This window comes from Phalacrocorax aristotelis, chromosome 9 (assembly GCF_949628215.1).
Source record: "Phalacrocorax aristotelis chromosome 9, bGulAri2.1, whole genome shotgun sequence".
NCBI classification, from domain to species: domain Eukaryota; kingdom Metazoa; phylum Chordata; class Aves; order Suliformes; family Phalacrocoracidae; genus Phalacrocorax; species Phalacrocorax aristotelis.
In genome coordinates this window covers 33,213,848-33,231,260 of record NC_134284.1, presented here as the reverse complement: position 1 = coordinate 33,231,260, position 17,413 = coordinate 33,213,848, and positions in this window count along the sequence as shown.

The following is a 17,413-nucleotide window of genomic DNA, read 5'->3' as shown; positions in this document are numbered from 1 at the left end:
ATCGCTACTTGATTTTCATTTCCATGCCTCTGTTAGAAGCATCTTGAATAACATTTATGTGAACATCAGTGTCATCGCTGAACTAAAATGGATCCTTTTTTCATGTCTATGACGTTATGATTAATGTAGTCATTCTGGACTTTCCTGGGAGATAAGGGTGGGGGTTGTTTTATGGTTTCACGGTACAAGTAAGAGATGAGAACTGCTTGTAGCCCTTGCAAAGCCGAGAACAGTCTGTCGTAATAGCGTACAGGACAGCCTATGGATTTGGAAAATCCTTTGTGCTTTATTCCCTCTACAATTCCATTTAGACTCCTAAAACTTCCTACAAGTTTGCCAGCAAGTGTCGTGCGCGTTTGGCTGCCTGTCTGTTAAGAGGCGTGCAGATGACTGAGAGCTGTAACCAACTTCTGCTACAAATTGCTGGTGGCCTGAGAGCAGCTCCAAGTCTTCTGTTCTTCCAGCTTGTTTTCTGATTCCTTACAGCTAGGCTCTCTGGTGAATTAAGGCTTCACAGACATTTTACCAACTCTTACGCTTCTATTTATCCTTGTAGTAGGAACTGCTGTAGATAAATGGAAATCTCTTTCCAACTTCAGAAACTGGATGCTGGGTGTTGCATGTAACTTTTTATCTGGTCATAAACCAGTGGCAAACAGTCCTGCTGCTTTTTTTTACCCCTCCAATTCCTCCAAGTATTGAATTCTGTGCAAGATAAGGGTTAAATTATTTTTCTTTGTCTTGTACTGCAATGTATTTATAGCCCTAGTATGTCTAGTTAGTATGCACGGGCTAAAATAGATTTGGAGAGGCCTAACATTCCTTTTAATGTGAAATTATAAGAAGTCGCCTTCTCACAGATAGTCGAGACTATGCAAGACTGGTTAGGTAATATTTTTAGGAATGAGCATTTTGTGTTGCCCACCAATACACGCTTTAAAAATCTGTGATTTCTTTAAATATGCAGTGCGGAGGGATCCCGAGCTATGACTCGTACAAGGGAAAGAGAGATATTAGTAGGTCTGCAGAAAGGTTTTTGGTGAAGAAGCTGAGGCTTTTCTCCTTCCATTGCTCACTGACTCCCTGTGGGGAAGACGGGACTGTGACTGCACTGTATTCTTGATCGTTGCTCTTCATTGTAAGGCTCAAGGGTAAGATAAATAAGAATGAAATTCAAAAGAATTTAGAACAGATGAAGTATTGATCTTCTAAACTTGATGTCCTCCACAGGAGGTCAGTCCCCCTTCGATGAAGTCTGTGTGAACCCTCTTCAAAGGATACCTGCAGTTTCTGTAGGTTCAAGAAGAAACTGAGCAAATACTTGAAAGACGGATCTGTCGAGAGGTGCCAGGTAGACAAACTGAACGAGGCTCAGGAAGCTTCCAGAGCTGAAAAGCCTCAACAGCTGGGAGACCACTAGGCAAAGCATCGCCCGCTGTGTATACATGCCCCACCCTTCCTGTTCCCCAGACACTTCCTTGTGGCAGCTTTCCTGGATTCCCATTTTATGGCCCATACTTCAGGTTGGGGATGGGACCGGATGGACTCTTGGTCTGAGCCAGGGTGCCAGTGTAGGACAGAGCGATGCTACCACAGGGCAGGGAGCTGGCCAGCTCACGGGGACTGCTTTCCACCTTCGCGGGTATTACAGGCTGAAAAGGCCTCTGAGTTGTAGACACTGGATTTGTGCTCTGTAGGACAAGTGGTGCTTTTGCTCAGTAATACTCCTTTGCTTTAATACAGTGCCAGGAAAGCTGCCCTGAGAAGAATCAGATTTTCTATGTGTTTTCCTACCAGGCCATCTCTACAGTCAGAGAGATGAGTGCAATATCCCGTTACAAACTGAGTAGTGCTTTCTGACCTTGGATTTTTCCAAAATGTGCCTCATTGATCACTTCTTGCACCTCGCTAGGGTCACATTTGGTGTGACCCACTGCTGAAGTACAATTGTTTTCTTCCTTCACTGAACATCTGTTATTTAGAAAACACAGCTAAATGAAAGAAACGTCCCCTCTGTCTCACTGCCAGCAATCCCTATTGATCTTTCTTCAGCTGCATAAGATAGGAAAAAGGACAAATCCAATATATGATTTATGGTCTGCAGAGTCTTCTGCCAGAGCTCGAAGGCAGGTCGCTGCGTGCTTTTGTCCTGTGTATTTGTTTTATCCATACGCCTTAGGTTGGTGATTCCTTGATTTTAGGTGATTGAGTAGGAAATGAGAGATCTTCTTGGTTTTAAAAGACCTGAGTAGAAACAAGAACCTACTGAAAAGTTTTAATAAGACTTTTTCAGAAATTTTAAGGTCCCTGGGACAGACACACACACACGATCCTTCATTCAGAGTTTGTTAAATCTCAGTATTTTACTTCCTTTTAAGCAGGGATGGAGAACGATTCCCTGAATCTTTAGCCGTCGCTCTGCAGGTCACTGGAACATGTAATCTCCAGGTGGGAGACACAGCTTTAAATTCCACCTCTGCATCAAGCAGAAGTTTCATCCTAGATCTAAGAAATTCTCCAATAATCAAAACCCTGATCCCAAAGAGCAACAACAACAACAAAAATGTCCAAAATGATAGACCTTTTTCCTATTTTTTGCAACGTCCAATGCCTTCAGGTTTGGGGTTTTCTTCAAAGAAAGAAAAGCGGGAAGAATTTCTGCTGGAGTGAATGCTTCTTTCCAGGTGCTGGAGAGTGGAAGAAGCCAATAAAGAGGAGGTAGTGGCTAAATATCTAACACGGCAGCTTAATAGCAATTGGCTTCTACTTGTTTCTGTCTGTAATAAGATACAAACAAAAAAAGGAGGCAGCAGGTGGTAAAAAACCGGTAAGGGTGAAGGTTGAAAACGTAGGTGAGTGAGCAGCTTTGCTAAGGTAAGAGTTACGCAAAGCTCGAGTTATTACTGGTACAATAAAGCAGGGGACAAAACTGTTAGCCGTGCGGCCCCCTTCCAGATAGGACTTTGAAAATACATGTTCTGTCCACGTGAACAAACTCCTTTCCATGGGTAATTTAGAGCAGACAACTAATCCAACACTCTTGTGTTGCCGCGGCTTGCTCCTGAGGAATGGTTGCACTAGAAAAGGCTCTTAGTCTAAATCAAAATTAGTCTCTAATATTGGAAAGAACAAACAAATGAGCCCTCTGAGTTTGATGCATTTGATGGAAATGGTTGATGTGTCACTTCTGAATTGCGCTAAGTGTGCTTCAACCTCACTGACTCAAAGCGTAAGGGCTTGCTGGAGGAGCTAATTATATTAAGAAGAAAACCAGCTGCTCTTCAGCCAAATTAGGGATGTCCTTTCTCGTCTCCCTTCTCCACACAGCGGCATGCTCCTCTGAGGGTCCTGCAGATTTCTAGGGAATAAATGGAAGTTTCAGGTGATACAATTTGCCAGAAAATGTGATTTTTTTTTTTTTTTTTCTTTTCTCCACTTTTTGTACATAGATTACTTGATCCAGGAACCTTTAGGCTTTCTTAGGTCTGAAGTCTCTCTCGTGGCCGGCACAGAGGGCACTTTTGCAGCTCTGAAACGAGCTTGTTTGGGACGAGTTAGCTGGGCTGTCTGAAATGTAAACAGTCTCAAAAAAGTAAATAAACTGGGAAGTGGTTCAAGCCGCAAACGGCAGTCAGGGTCCTTTTCTGCGAATAGCAGAGATTTTTGTCTTGCTGTCTGAAAGTGACATTCAAAAAAATTGCTCTCTTGGGGCTGGAAAAGAAGTTCATCACTACGGAAAGCAGGGCTGGATATGATTAAAAGGAGAAAGTGTTCTCCTTGGGGTTTTTTGTTTTATTGAAGTGAAAATTGAAAAGCTGGCAATCTCTGGGCTCTCAATGAACCAACAATCACTCAAACAGCTTCATATATAAGCTGACGAAGGGGATATATAGAAGGCATCTACATGGGTGCTCCCTTGCGTTGGGCAAAGTTAAGAGACTGCTGTAGAGTCTCAGTACACTCGATGCTCTGTACCTTATTGAAATATGCCAAAAATACATTTATTGAAATGTAAAACTTCAATGTTTTGGCTTTGTCTATACAGAAACAGCTTTTCGATCTCTCGACAGAGATTCTGTAGTTCTCTGTGAGATTGTTTTGTGTACACTCTGCATTCCTGGGGAGTCCTTTGGAAGAAGTATGCTCTGAAAATGTTTCCAGCATCAAAATCCCAGGAACATTTTGAAACCTACAGAAAGAGCCCTTTTTCTTTCGCAGATCCTGGAATTAACTTCTCCTGGGTTGTTTGGTTTTTTTTTTTTTGCTCTTCAGCTGAAGAGCTTAGTAAGTACTTCCAAGCGTGGAAATAAAAAAGGTTTCAAAACACATTTCTTAAAAATCTTTTTAAAGATCTTTTGCCAGCTTCAGCCCTCTCCCGCTCCTGTTTGAGCTTTGCAAACTTTTTAATTTTCAACCTGTTCTAACATTGAAAGAAGGTATTACTGTGAGTAAGTTTTCTTTGGTAGTTTCCAGGGCGATTTAAACTTCTTTAAGCAGCAAATTTCTGATCCTTGAAATTCAAAGATAATTTTCTGAGGTTCCTTCCAATTGTGTCCAGCCCCAAACCTATCTCCTGTTGGTGTCTGTCGGAAATCGAGCAGTGCTGCTGGGGCTGTTTTGCGCTGAGTTGCTTCTAAAGCATTCCCTGTCACCTTACGGTGCTGCTGGAAGCGCTGCCCGATGCCGCGCCGGGCGGCGTTCCTGCAGGCGAGGCAGAGAGCCCCCGCGCCCCCGTGCGAAGAGCGTGGCGCAGTTGTGCGGTCGCTTGGGTGCAGCCAGCGTCGCACGAGGGTCGTGGGGCAGGTTAGGAAAGACCTGCGGTCCACAGACGGGGAGAGAAAGGAAACTGAGGCAGACGAGTCTGGGTGTGCCGGCATCCTTTGGATACACAAGCTCTGGAAATCAGAACTGCTGCTGCTGTGGTGGTGAGTGCTGTCAGCATACCTTGGAGCGTGTGGATTGTCTGAGTCTCGTACAGATGGGAGGCCTGGGATGCACCGTGGGTGTGTAACCTCAGGAAACCTGCAATTTTCATCCTCCGCGCTTTTCTTCTCTCTGCACAAGAAAGAATGACTTCAACTAGCATTAGCCTGCTTAAAGCAGCGGATCATACGTTGGTGGGGGAAATGCATGAAAAAACAGAAAGCAGGAATTTGGTTTGGGAGTTACCCTTTGTCGGTGCTTGGTTATTACAGGAGCCTGATCTCATGGACTTGCGCCAAAGCAGTTTTTGCTGGGGATTTTATGCAGCCACGGGATTAATCCTTAAAGCTGGTCCTGACACAGGGTGGGATCTCTTTGACTCCTGTGACTCAGATGAGGCTCGAGGGTTAGACCACCCCACAGAAACCAAATTTTTCTTTAAAATTAGGATTTTGGGGAAAAATTGTGAACTACAGTAAGTTATAGCTAAGAAAACAGTAATAAAGCATCCTTTAGTGGACACCTGAAATAGCAGCTACATCAGAAGCTGCCTCAGCCTGGGAAGCTGTCGGAAACCTTTCTGGAACAGGCAATAGGTTTAGTTAGTGCTTCTAAAGCACTGCTGCCCATCAGAGCCATCCTGGCTGTAACCCTGCCTTGGGCTGCTGCTCCCCGTTACCCACCACTGACAGCCAAGGGCCCCCTGGCCGTGAAACTACAGCCACAGTCCGACCCCCAGGTATTTTGGCCATTTTACCTGTTCCTTGCTGTTGTCCAGCAGACCTGGGTGGTGAAGGTGTTGAAGAAGGTACAGGGAAGAGGGTTGGTTTCAAAAGGCAGCATGAAAAAATCCGTGAAGGTGAGTAAAAAGAAGAGTTTGGTGGGATATTTTCACTGTCCACCTATCTGGTGTGGATAAACGTGCAGATCTGCTGAATGGGAAGTCAAATCTCCTTTAGAAATCTGCTAGTTTCCTAGTACATTTGACAAGCTGAATTTCATCCCCAAAATTTGCGTATCACGGTGCTTCCCTAACCTAGGCCAGCTCACCCCCATGCACACGTGGATTTAAGCAGTGAACGAATGCTAAAACTACCTTTCCTAAACCTCAGGCTATGCATGATTTAAATGGTGCTCACAGCCCACTTTTCCATAGACCGGCCCAACTTGCTTAGAAATGAATAGAAAAGTATTATTTTTTAATTCAGAGGCTAAGGGAAAGTTGGAGTTCTCAGACACAGCGCCGTGTGTTTGCTGCTCTCCGACTGCTTGCCTTACCGCAGATGTATGAGTGAATTTTCAAACAGTTCTTTATCGTGAGCTTGCCTTACATGTTTAATTTGGTTCATTTAGGCTTGTCTGACTTCTCCATCCACAAGCGCACCGGTTTGGGTGTAAATGTAAACACCTGGATACAGGGCTGGGGGGCTTCAGACTTTTCCATATTCTTTCTCTGAATTCATGGTGGTCACTCAAAAATCTCAGGGTATGGACCCCGTAGAAAGGATTTGTCCTTTCGCGAGAAACAGTTCATTCAGAGTAGCCAGTTTTTGCTCCATGTTAACATTTGGGCACATCTTAAAGACAAAATTTACTGCAGTTCAAGATTTTTCCCCTTGTGAAAGGCTCTGTAAAGCTTCCAACTGCTTTACAGTCTGCTGGCTCCTACAGCTGTGCCCCACACTGCTCTTTATCTAGTTTGACAAGTATTACCAGGCTGCTTTCCGAAGATCTGGAGTATGTACAGTGCGTCTGGATTCTGCTGGGAGTCTGCTCCACCACTGCCTACATGAGCCAGCTCGTATGTGTTAGGTGAATAATCTGCAGCAGCCGTGGTTTGGGCTTGCTGGCATGACTGGTAAGAAGTTTATGTAGAAATTAGGTTGGGATACATAGGTCTAATCTCTCTGCTTGGTTTTTTATAGGAAATAAGAGGAAAAGCAGGTAGGCAAGGCTGTGCTGATGGATAAAGCAGTACCACGGGGCAGAGGATGGAGAGGAAGGACACAAAAGTCCCATACTTTCATGTGCTTTACACACTAGGGGTAAACCAAACCTGGCTAAACAGATTCTTCCTTGACAGTAAGTGCTTGGTTACTCACCCCTCAAATTACCCTGCAGGGCTGGGGGAAAGGGATGGGGGCTGGTGAGTGATTAGGGGAGGAAGGCGGCAGTGATGGGAGTGGAGCAGATGAACTGTCTCCCATGTCTTCTGCATGCCTGGAGACAGGCGCTCTGGCTGGCTTGCAGTGGGGTTTGGCAGATAATCTGTGAGTGAAAAGCATGAAAACATGATGCCTGTTGCAGAGGGTTCAGGAGGTTCTGCACTGAAAGGGCAACACTTAACTCATCTGTGGGGCTGCGTGTGACCAGAAGGAGATACCAGAGCAGGTCGAGAGGTGAGATCAGGAAGACCAGCCAAAAAAACCTTCCACTCTGGTGCAGAATGGGCCACAGGACCCTATGGGAAAACGGAAATAGGGTGAAAAAGCAGTCCTGTTTGCAGACCAGGTATGTACCCTCCTGCAAGAAAACTATTCTTTGGCAAGGATATACATCTTGTGATGTATTTCTGCTGGGTTAGTGAGCTGAACCAGCCCCCGGAAAGGTTCAGCTAGCACAGGAAAGGCAGGGAGAGGTGAACCTCCATATATTGGCTGTGATAAACCGAGAGAGTGGCTTAGCTCAGCCATTGTAACTTCCCCCAGAGAGAGTTGAGGTCGCAGCTGAATGCTGGCACCGCTAGCTGTCCTCTCTGGGTGTGTTCCCATTGAGTAGCTCCCAACTCTTATAAAATAACCCAGATTTTAAACCCAGACTAAACCCTGCTCATGTGTGTGCATCTCCTCTAGGAAGAAAAATACCTGCCCTTGAGCCTCTGGGTTTCCAGCCCCTCTGATTAACCTTTCTTTCCCCAACACGTTGCAGCAGCAAGGACTCTCCCAGAGGAGCAGGAAAGCAGAGGGAGTTCTCAGGAAGTTGCCCCCAGGTTCTGGCCCCACCATGTCCCCTGCCCCAACGTGCCCATGGCCAGGGAAGGACCGCGTCCTTCTCGTACAGGCATGCTCTGGGTGCTCTGACCTGTTGCAGAGCTGAGCCTCCTCTGAGATTGTTTATGCAGGCAGATAAATTTTTTCATGTTTAAGAGCAGGGAATTAATCACACCTGCCAAATCCTTCTTGGTAAACAAGATTAAGCTTTACCAAGGAATCCTGAAATTATAAAACGTACTATTCCATTTGAAAACTCACTTGTTTCCTTTTAATAAAGCTTTTTCTTTCTTAAGAATGCTTTTGGAGTTATTGTCTGGTTCTGGCTAGTCACTGAAATGGAAAAAAAAAAATGAAAATTTGTGCAAGAACCCTTTCTCCTTCAGGTCGGAAGAGCCACTTTAGAAGGCTTTGGCTGCATCCCCCTGAGCCAGCTGCGTCGGCTTCGAAGCATCGCAGGAGATGGATGCTCAGGGCTCCCTGCTCAGAGCTTCACTTCATCTGCTTCGGTACCAAAATATCATCATGCTTGAATCCCTCAAGAGTCCCCTGAAGGGTACTTGAGCCCAAGTCCATGTACTTCTCTGAAAAACCACCATGAGGAGAAATACGTTGGCTATAAATGACTGAGGAGCTACAAGTCTTAAACCTTTAGGAAACGTATCGCTGCAGCAGAAGGTGTTGCAGGTCGGGCACATGGGCAGAAGCTGAACAGTGTCACATAGTGTCACCTCAGGGGATGGGGAAAAAGCCCGTGTGGCTCTTTCAAAGCAGGCTCTGCTCTCCTGATCTTCCAGCACATTTAACCCAAGCCATCTCTCTGAGAGAAAAGGCTGGGCTTCACATTAACAGGTTTTAACTGGGTGGGTAATGCGCTTGCTTCTCCAGGTGCTGGGTTACTGGCTGTCCTCTGAAAGCAAGGACGGTTCTCCTCGAGGTTAGGAGCTTCATGTGCCTTTATTTGTCTGCTCCCCGAAGTAACACCTTTCTTCTTGTGACAACAGGAAGGTGGTAGTGCTTTCTGTGCTGTGAAAAAAGCATCAGCAGAAAACCTGAGATGATTATATTCACGTGTTTGGGGGCGATTGTTTGTTTTATTTTGCTGTCTGGGATCTTTTTGTTTGTCTTTTACAAAAAAAAGACAATCATCTTTCTTGGGCTCTTTGAAATGCACCAAGTGGATGATTAAGTGCGGGAAGCATCCAGCCTCTGGGCGTGATTTGTATGCTAATCAATGAAACCAGCACCGCTGAATCTATTACACTTGGACATCAAAGCAGGTCGTTAGGGAATGGCTAGAAGATGATAGCCATGGCCAGGGGAGCTGGTGGTGCTGGAGGCATCCCTGGAAGGAGTGGAAGTCCTGGCGGAGAGCAGGGTAAGACTCGACTTTATACCTGACTCACCGGTGTTGTCTAGTAGGGGAATCTGCATATGGTTGGCAAAATCCACCACTGAAGGGAAGTAACTTCAGGGAAAACGTTGCCCTAAAAGCATTTCATTATTTTTCTTATGAAAGAAGCTGTCTGAATAGAAGCACTTTGGTACCTTGAGCCAAATTTTATAATGCCCTCCTCCTCAATTTTGTGAAACCTCTGCAGAAACACCACCGTTTCAAAAACAGCCCTTAATGACCATCAGTACAGTGAGCCCCAAAGGCAAAGGACTTCATTCTCTACAAACAAGCAAAGTAAATAGGTAGTGTTGCCATAGGTGGGTGTTATTTTGTTGGTACAGGGCCTGAATCCGAACACATCTGGGTTAAGAGTAATGATTTTCTTCAGAGGCTTTTGTTAGCACAGATTCACTCCCTGCTCCAAATCTCAGCGCCCCTCTCCAGTTCGTGGTGCGAGCACAAAGGCAGGTGTTATTGTGCTTAACTAGAACATCAGTTACAAAATCTGAGCTCTTGAAAGCTGGGAAACAAAGAGGTAAGACCTCATTCATGTTAACTATTCCCATATCGTAACCACTTAAAGACTTCTCTTCAATATAAACAAAAGCCTCTTCCACCTCTGCAGCTACCTCATTCTAACTCAGACAAATACTTAGCAGTCTTGTCAGGGTTTTTTTATAATAGATTTTTTTTTTCAATTTTTAGTGTTTTGTAATTATTTTTCTCCTTCTTACACAGATGAAGACCAGGCTCCTGTAACTAAAACACCTGCATCAGAAAACTCAGTGCATTGCATCAAAAGAGCGAAAACAGTGTCTAACCTTGTATTATGTGCAGCCGCACATCTATTTTGGCATGGTAAGCGAAGAAGCATCGCAGTGGCTGTGTCCCTTCAAGTTCCCTGTCCAGAAGTGACACCTTTCTGCAGAGGCCACAGTCCCACAGAGAGGAGACCAAACATCTGCTCCTACAGCTGCAAAATCATACTCTCTTCCGCTTGACTTGAAGGGAAGCCCTCTGCCACCTCCACGGACCACCACACCCATCAAGGACCACCACCAACCCCTAGAAGCCAGGTGCTCGCATGAAGCCGTAAAGCTCATTCCTGCTCTTGCACATCATTAGTGGCCTCCCGCCGACACAAGCTGGTGCACACGGTCACCCCAGCCTTTGCTGTACTGAGGTCTTTAAGAGGGATGGAAGTTGTGAGAAGGGAACTGATGAAACAGTACCTCAGTATCACTGTCGTGGAGTAAAACCACAAGATTACAGAACCAGACTGAAGCGTTTCCCCGAGATCTGCAGAGCCGCTCTCCTTTGCCTGTAGCCTAACTGTGGATTGGCTCTCCTGGCCATGCAGGAAAACCTCAAGCTTGATATGCCAAAGATGTGGGGCTCACAGAGGGGCTTTTGCCACAGGGTGGTAGAAAGGAAGAAAACGGGGCAGAGCTGGGAAAATAAGTCAGAGCAGTGAGTGCCTGGCTGGCAAAGCCCCATATGCCCTAATTTTTGAGCTGCAGCTGCCGGGCCCGTGGTGGCTTTACCTCCTCGTGGTGGCTTTACCTCCTCGTGGTGGCTTTACCTCCTCGTGGCACTCTTTCTCTAGGAGATGGCTTATTTTGTCCATGCCTGAAGCCATCCCTGTGTATTAGATATCGATGGGAAATCTGTTTGCTTAAGCATGGAGAAAGTGCTCTGCTAATTACAGTGCAGGAGTCGGTGCCGTGGTGTGAGAGGCTGCAAAGGCCCGGGCAGGACCGGTCCGTACGAGGAGGTCGGAGTGGGCTCCCGGGGCCAAGAGCAGCACATGGGTGTCACTGGGAGTCAGAAAGGGAGGAGCCCCTCATCCTTAGAAACTGTACAAGGCTGGCTGCCTTCAAAGCAATTTCTGAACATTAACTGAGCTGCACAAGATCCCTGGAGGTAGTTAATTAAGTATCATCTTCTTTTGAAGGATGGAAGGGAGGAAAAAAACCATAATAACTGAGGGCAGAGCAATGTAACATGCCCAAAGGATGAAGGAAGCAGTTATCAAAAGCCAGAGCAGCAAAGGGCTGTTCCCAGCTCCGCACCCTTGGCTTCAAAAGTGGGGCCGGGCAATTTGTTTTTAGCAGGTAATCCTTCAGCAAAAAAAGATTTAGGGTCTGCAGGAAGATTTGAATTTTTTTTTTGCTTTATGGCCACTTCCAGTCCTTCTGCTCACAAGCACAAAGTGGACCTGGAGAGCCTTGGCATGAGAAAATTCAAAATACAGGTTGGAAGCAAGGGTTACTGCAAAAGTTGGTTTTAAAGATCGAAGATCCTGTTTTCTGCCTTTTTGCCTGCTCTAGCTTTAGCACAATACTTTCTTCTACATTTTTGTGATTATTTTTAGTAACATTTAGCTAGATCGTTGTGACAAACTGCCTTTACCAAAATAGCGACAATAACTTCTTGTGGCTAAAAATTGGGCTTTCAATAAATGAAAAACAGAGAAAAACCCCAGACCAAAACCCTACCCTTAAGCTTGTTTTGGTTTTTTTTTTAGGAGGAGCCAATTCTTAAGGAAAAGTGCAATTTAAAAAATATTTTTTGCAAAGACATACAGACACATTTTTGAACAAAATTAATTTTGCTCAAAATAATATCTATTTCTTCAAGTATCAAGTTTGGAAAAACATCCAGAACCTTGGCAGCACTACGCTAATTCTCCACCTGAGCTCAAAAAAAGCTTTAAGCATGTTATTTTATCAGTCCCCATCACGCAGAAGCAGTAATGGGCTCACAGTCCCCGTATAGTGCAACATAGTGAAATGAAGCTTCAGTAGCTTTTTTCCAAGACAGAGGAGCCCTGTCAGAAGAATCAGCTCCAGCAAGTCTCACAAGGGAGGCTTTGTGTGGCAAAAAGCTGTATTTTTAGGTCAGCTCGGCTAAACTGAAGGAGGTGATTTGTGTGTTAAATAGAAGGACCGCCTGGCTTTTAAGCTCAGCCTTTTTCTGCGGTGCAGACGTAAGTCGTGAGCCGGAGCCATGCTGGCTGCTTTTGGATGGTGTTTGTAACCAGGATCACATGGCTACCAGCAAGAGGCAAGTTCTTCATCCTCAATGTTTAATGAAAGGTGTGTTTCTGCAAGGGGTGACTCCAAAACTGGTGCTTCCTTGCTCCTCTTTTCTCCCCAGACAGTTGTTACCTAGCATTTTAATTGAGTACCAAGTTAATAAAGTAATTTTGGATGTTAAATCATATGCTGCATAAAACCTAGTTTGATTAAACAGGTCATTTGCAGCCTGCCTGGACCACCAGCTAATGCCAGCACGGGTACCTGCTGTGTCTCGGCGTGACTTAGGAGGAACGGGGAAATTCGAGGCTGGATCGGCATCACAGCAGGGTTTTGCTCAAGCCCGTCACTGGGGGTGTGTGTTAGCAAAGCGCGCTGCTGACGGGAGGGAAGCAGAAGGAAAGCTGCATGGACCGAAACGAGAGAAGCTCTGAGAAGGTGAAGGATGCCCCAGCTGAGCTTCACTGAAACTCCACGAGGGTCCAAGAGCCATGTCAAAAGTGCTGCTGCAGAGGTGGCACCTCATTCAGCATCTGCTGCAGGAGACGTGAATAGACATGCTCAGCTCCCTTGCGGAGGCTGAAGTCCACTCTGAGCAATGAGTTAGCGCTATTAGCTTTGTGCATTGCTTAAGCCATCAAAACAGGATTTAAATGAAGCTTAAGCAGTGTGTGGGGTCCCACAGAGACCTTCTGTCCTCTGACCAGAAGCCCCCAGCAGAGCTAAGGAAGAAGGAAGGTCCCTTGGGTAAGGACAAAAGCCAGGCAGAGACTTTCAGGGGAGATGAAGGGAAAAAAAAAAAAAAAGAGACTAACCAGGGGGGAAGATAGAAGGGGAGGAAGCCAAGGCTTTGTTTTGCAAGTGAGATGCCTGATTTCTCCCATGCTCCTGCTCTCTGGAATGATGAAATGAGGTGCTCAAGGTATGGGGCAAGGAGGGAATTACACCAAGGGACAACCAATCAAATACGTGTTGCTCTCCTGTCGATGTGCCAAGCGCCGTATTTACTCTCGCTGTTGATTTTGCAGACCGCTCAGCGGGTGCTGGGCGCACTCTCAGCCAGAGCCAGCGCACGATTAAGCCTTTCTGCAGCAACTCACGGGATGAGCCGTTCCCACAACGTGTCAGTAGGTGGCAAAAAGCTACAACCCTTGTGCTAAGCAAGAAATAAATATTTTTCCTGCTCCTGCAAGAACCTGAGATCTCTGTGGGCAGCTCTCTCCCATCGGTGGAGACGGATCGTGCTCCCGCTGGGCCAGGGACCCCTGCACCAGCACTGCTGGGAGGGAGGGGACGTCCCAGAAAGGGCAACAACCCATATCGGGAGCAGGTAAAGAGGCTCAGAAGAGAAATAGGAGCTGCCTCCCTCCTCTTAATTCGTCAGGGGACCCTTGTGCCATCTCTTGACCTTGCTCAGGAATTATTTAAAGCAAGCTGGAAATCCAAGGGCTTAATTGCTCTTTCCAGCTTTGGAAAACGATAGGTTTAGGGCTGTGCTATCACAGCGCAGTCTGAGGATACCTAGTTAGACCAAACCAAAACGTTCCATGGCTGATACTTTTCAAGCTGATGATAATATTTTAATCTTCATGTACAGCCTGAAACAGAGCTGCTCAAGTCAACGTTCTCGGGCGCTTCTCTCTTGCGGCTTTGTGTAAGCAGATTGAAGCAATCCCAGTTACATACCACACGCCTTCCAGGGAGGCAGGGCAGATAAAGGGTTTAATAAGGTTAGTGGATATATGCCGGTGCCTTTGATGGTAGTGGGTTTTTTTCTGCTTTTGAACGTGTGCATGCGTTAGGGAAGGGAGGATGTCGTATGATGCTGAGAACTTGCATTCCTGAGGAGGTCAAATACTCTGAGCACCAGGAAGGTTAGAAAATCACAATAATCCAGATTACTTGATGGGATCCAATTACGGCGTGGCTTTATTCAACTTTATTTACCTAACATGTCTCTTTACTAAGTGTAAGTAAGTAATTTTTCTGCTCAGGAACAATAACAGAGATATTACAGCAACCCTGGCTGTAAAGTCTCTGAAATACCTTCCTGCTTTGTTAAATACAGAGGTAAGGTTCATTGACATTTCCTCTTACAAGTTGTACGTTTAATTGCTGATTATTTTGCCAGACATTAACCGCTGGTGCTGACTTTCCCCAGCTCGGGTGTCTGCTTCAGGCTGAGCATTATCATTTTGTTTTAACATTTCAGCAAAACCGGTTCAGCTAACCCTGAGCTGGAGGAACCTGGGTTGCTCTGGCCATGTTCATACCACCAGCAAAGACATCCTATAATCATTTCACTAGGAAGATTGAATATCCTTGTGCTTTGGGGCAGGGATCTATCGATCGCCATCTCCCCCTTCTTCAGGGCTGTGCCATGTGCGGATACCCATTAGCTGCATAAAACCTCCAGTCTTAGTCATTTTGGTGAAAAGTGACAACATGAATCCTCTGAAGGTGCTGCGCCTGGGCTGAGCAGCCTCTGCCTCGGCACAGCTCCTGTGGGGAGACACGTTTAACCTGCAGGATGGGTCCAGCCTTGCCTCAAAGCTGCGTGGCTGGTGTGAGATACAGAAACCCTTTTCGCCAGCAGGTAACTCACACCATCCCAGGATAGACGGGGAAACGTCACCCTCTCAAGATGCCCCTTGCTCCTCCTCTCGTGCTCTCAGCTATAAATAGAGCAGGTGGCTGTTTTATATCAGCTTCACAGCCCAGATTTACATCAGGCAAATCCCACCCTGCTTCCCTGCTCTGAGACCTTCCCTCTTGGCTCTTCCTCCTCTGACCTGCTCTGCACCACCAAAATCAAACCCCACGCAGGTTTCCTCATTGTTATCCTTTAAAACTCGTCCTGCCTCCGTGGCTGCCAGCCGGGATGCGGCGGTGCTCCAGGTTCTCCTCCCCAGGGAAGCACGCTGGGGTCAAGGCGAGGGGCTCTGCCGAAACACAGGCGCTGGTTTCTGCAGTGCGTGACTTGGACTGAAGCTGTGTGTGCCCAGTTACACTGAGTGGCAAGTTTCATCCTCTCCGTAGTTGGCTGTAATGACTCAGCCTTCAAATGATGAGCTAATATCGAGCATTTGGAATCGGCAGCTATTCAGAGAAAAACAGCTCTGTAAAGTCTTCCTTGCTGAGCTGTAGCACATGCATTGTGGGGGTTTATTCCGTCTTCTCTAATTTGTAGAAAAGTCAAAGTTTCACCTTCAGTAACAGAGAAAACATTTTCATTTCCAGCCTCTGGAAAGGATGTTAGAAAACATGAGAAGAGGATGAGGTTCCATCTGCCTCTCTACAGGTTATGATGAATTAATACAATTAAGAGCAATACGGTCAAACGATTTTGAGCACCAGATGTAGAAAGCGGGTGTGCTGGTCTTATCACCTCCATAAGAGCAAATTTTGCACCCTGCAAATTCATAAATTAATGCTCAGAATCTCTTCTCTGCACAGTCTGTGATATGGATCGACTGGTCCACACACCCTTCTCCGTGGGCAGCACTCTTCCCCAATGCTGGCAACATGATTATTGGAAAACTAAGCAGCTCTATCGGAGATAAATTGCATTTCCACCAATTATAGCTTAATTGTTGACAGATGGGAACACAGAAGGGAGATGTGTCACATCATTAAGAGGACAGGTGTATAGACAAGTGCCAGATGAATTGTTCCAGCCCATTAAATCATTGACCTTTTCAGCATACCCTCAACGTTGAATTCAAAGCTCTCACGATGTTTCCAGCTCATACACGATGACTGTGTTTATCAGCAAAGTTCTCAGGGGTGTTTTTAAAATGCACAGACTCCAGACATGGACTTATTAGCCACGAGCAGTTCTCCTTTCTCATTAAAATCAGTTCTCCTCTTCTTCCTTCTCTGTGTTGGGGTTTGGTTTCTTGGCTTTTCAGCAAAATCACGCATGGCGTGTGGGCTTTCTCCAAGGAGCAGTTTTCTCCATGAAGCATGTAGTCATGTTGTAATGGGTTATACGCTTAGGGATGTCAAAAAGAGAGAGAAAGGTGAAATCAGGAGAGAGATGCTCAGTGCTGGGCAGCCGTGCTGGAGGTTCCAGCTTTGATTTGGGGCTTTGGCTGTGATTTCCAGCTCCTGCTCTACCTGGGATTTTCAATAAAGCCTGCGAGAGACAAATAGCTAAATACCGCTGAAACTGAGTCAGCCATGGGTGTCTAATTCCCTTAAATATGTTTAAAAATGTGTCTCCTGCTCTTTTTCTGGCTATGCAATCCAGGAAACTGAGGATGCAGCGTGGACACAGCCAGAACAGCTTTGTGGGAGGTAGTGGAGGTTCAAGATAGTGAAGTGGGATGTGCTTCATCTGCCCTGAGCTACCCAACCCCTGTGCTGTCCTGGGTGTTTTAGAACTGACTCCAGATCTAGTTATTCTGAATGTCCTGCCTTGAAAAATGAGGATAAGATTTCCAACTGAAGGAAATGAAGGTTGCTGTGATGATAATCATACTTGTTACTCCTGGGGTCCCTGTCCTGTGCCAATGGGCTGATTTGAAGCTGTATTACCCTCTGGGAGGTTTTAGAAAGACCAAGTGGAAAGTGACCCAGGGACACAAGCAGGAGGTACGAGGAAGAGTCAATGCCCTTCATCAGCTCTGCAACTTCAAACAGAGGTAAAACCGGTGCTGGGAATCAGGCAGGTCTTCTTCCCAGGGCCAGGGCTGGTGACGGGCTCTCTCCCTCCCTTGTGTAGCACCAGCCCCCCACATATCCCGTTTTCACAATAACAATGTGTAACTGAAAGCCCAGGGAATCATTTTATATCTGTGCTTGAATGACTTACTGTGTTCCACAAGGATGATGCACCTTTACTGCAGTAGCCTTTACAGTCCTACAAAGACAACCAGATAGAGATAGGAGAACTGGGTGACGCTCTCTCTCAGATAACAAATAATTTCATAAGGAAAAGCAGATAATTTTATGAAAAAAAAATAAAGTTTAGGAGAGATGGAAACTGCATGGATCTCTTTGATAGATCTGGTACCCTTCATATAATCACCTTTTTCAATATACTTGGAAATGTCAGGTCGTAA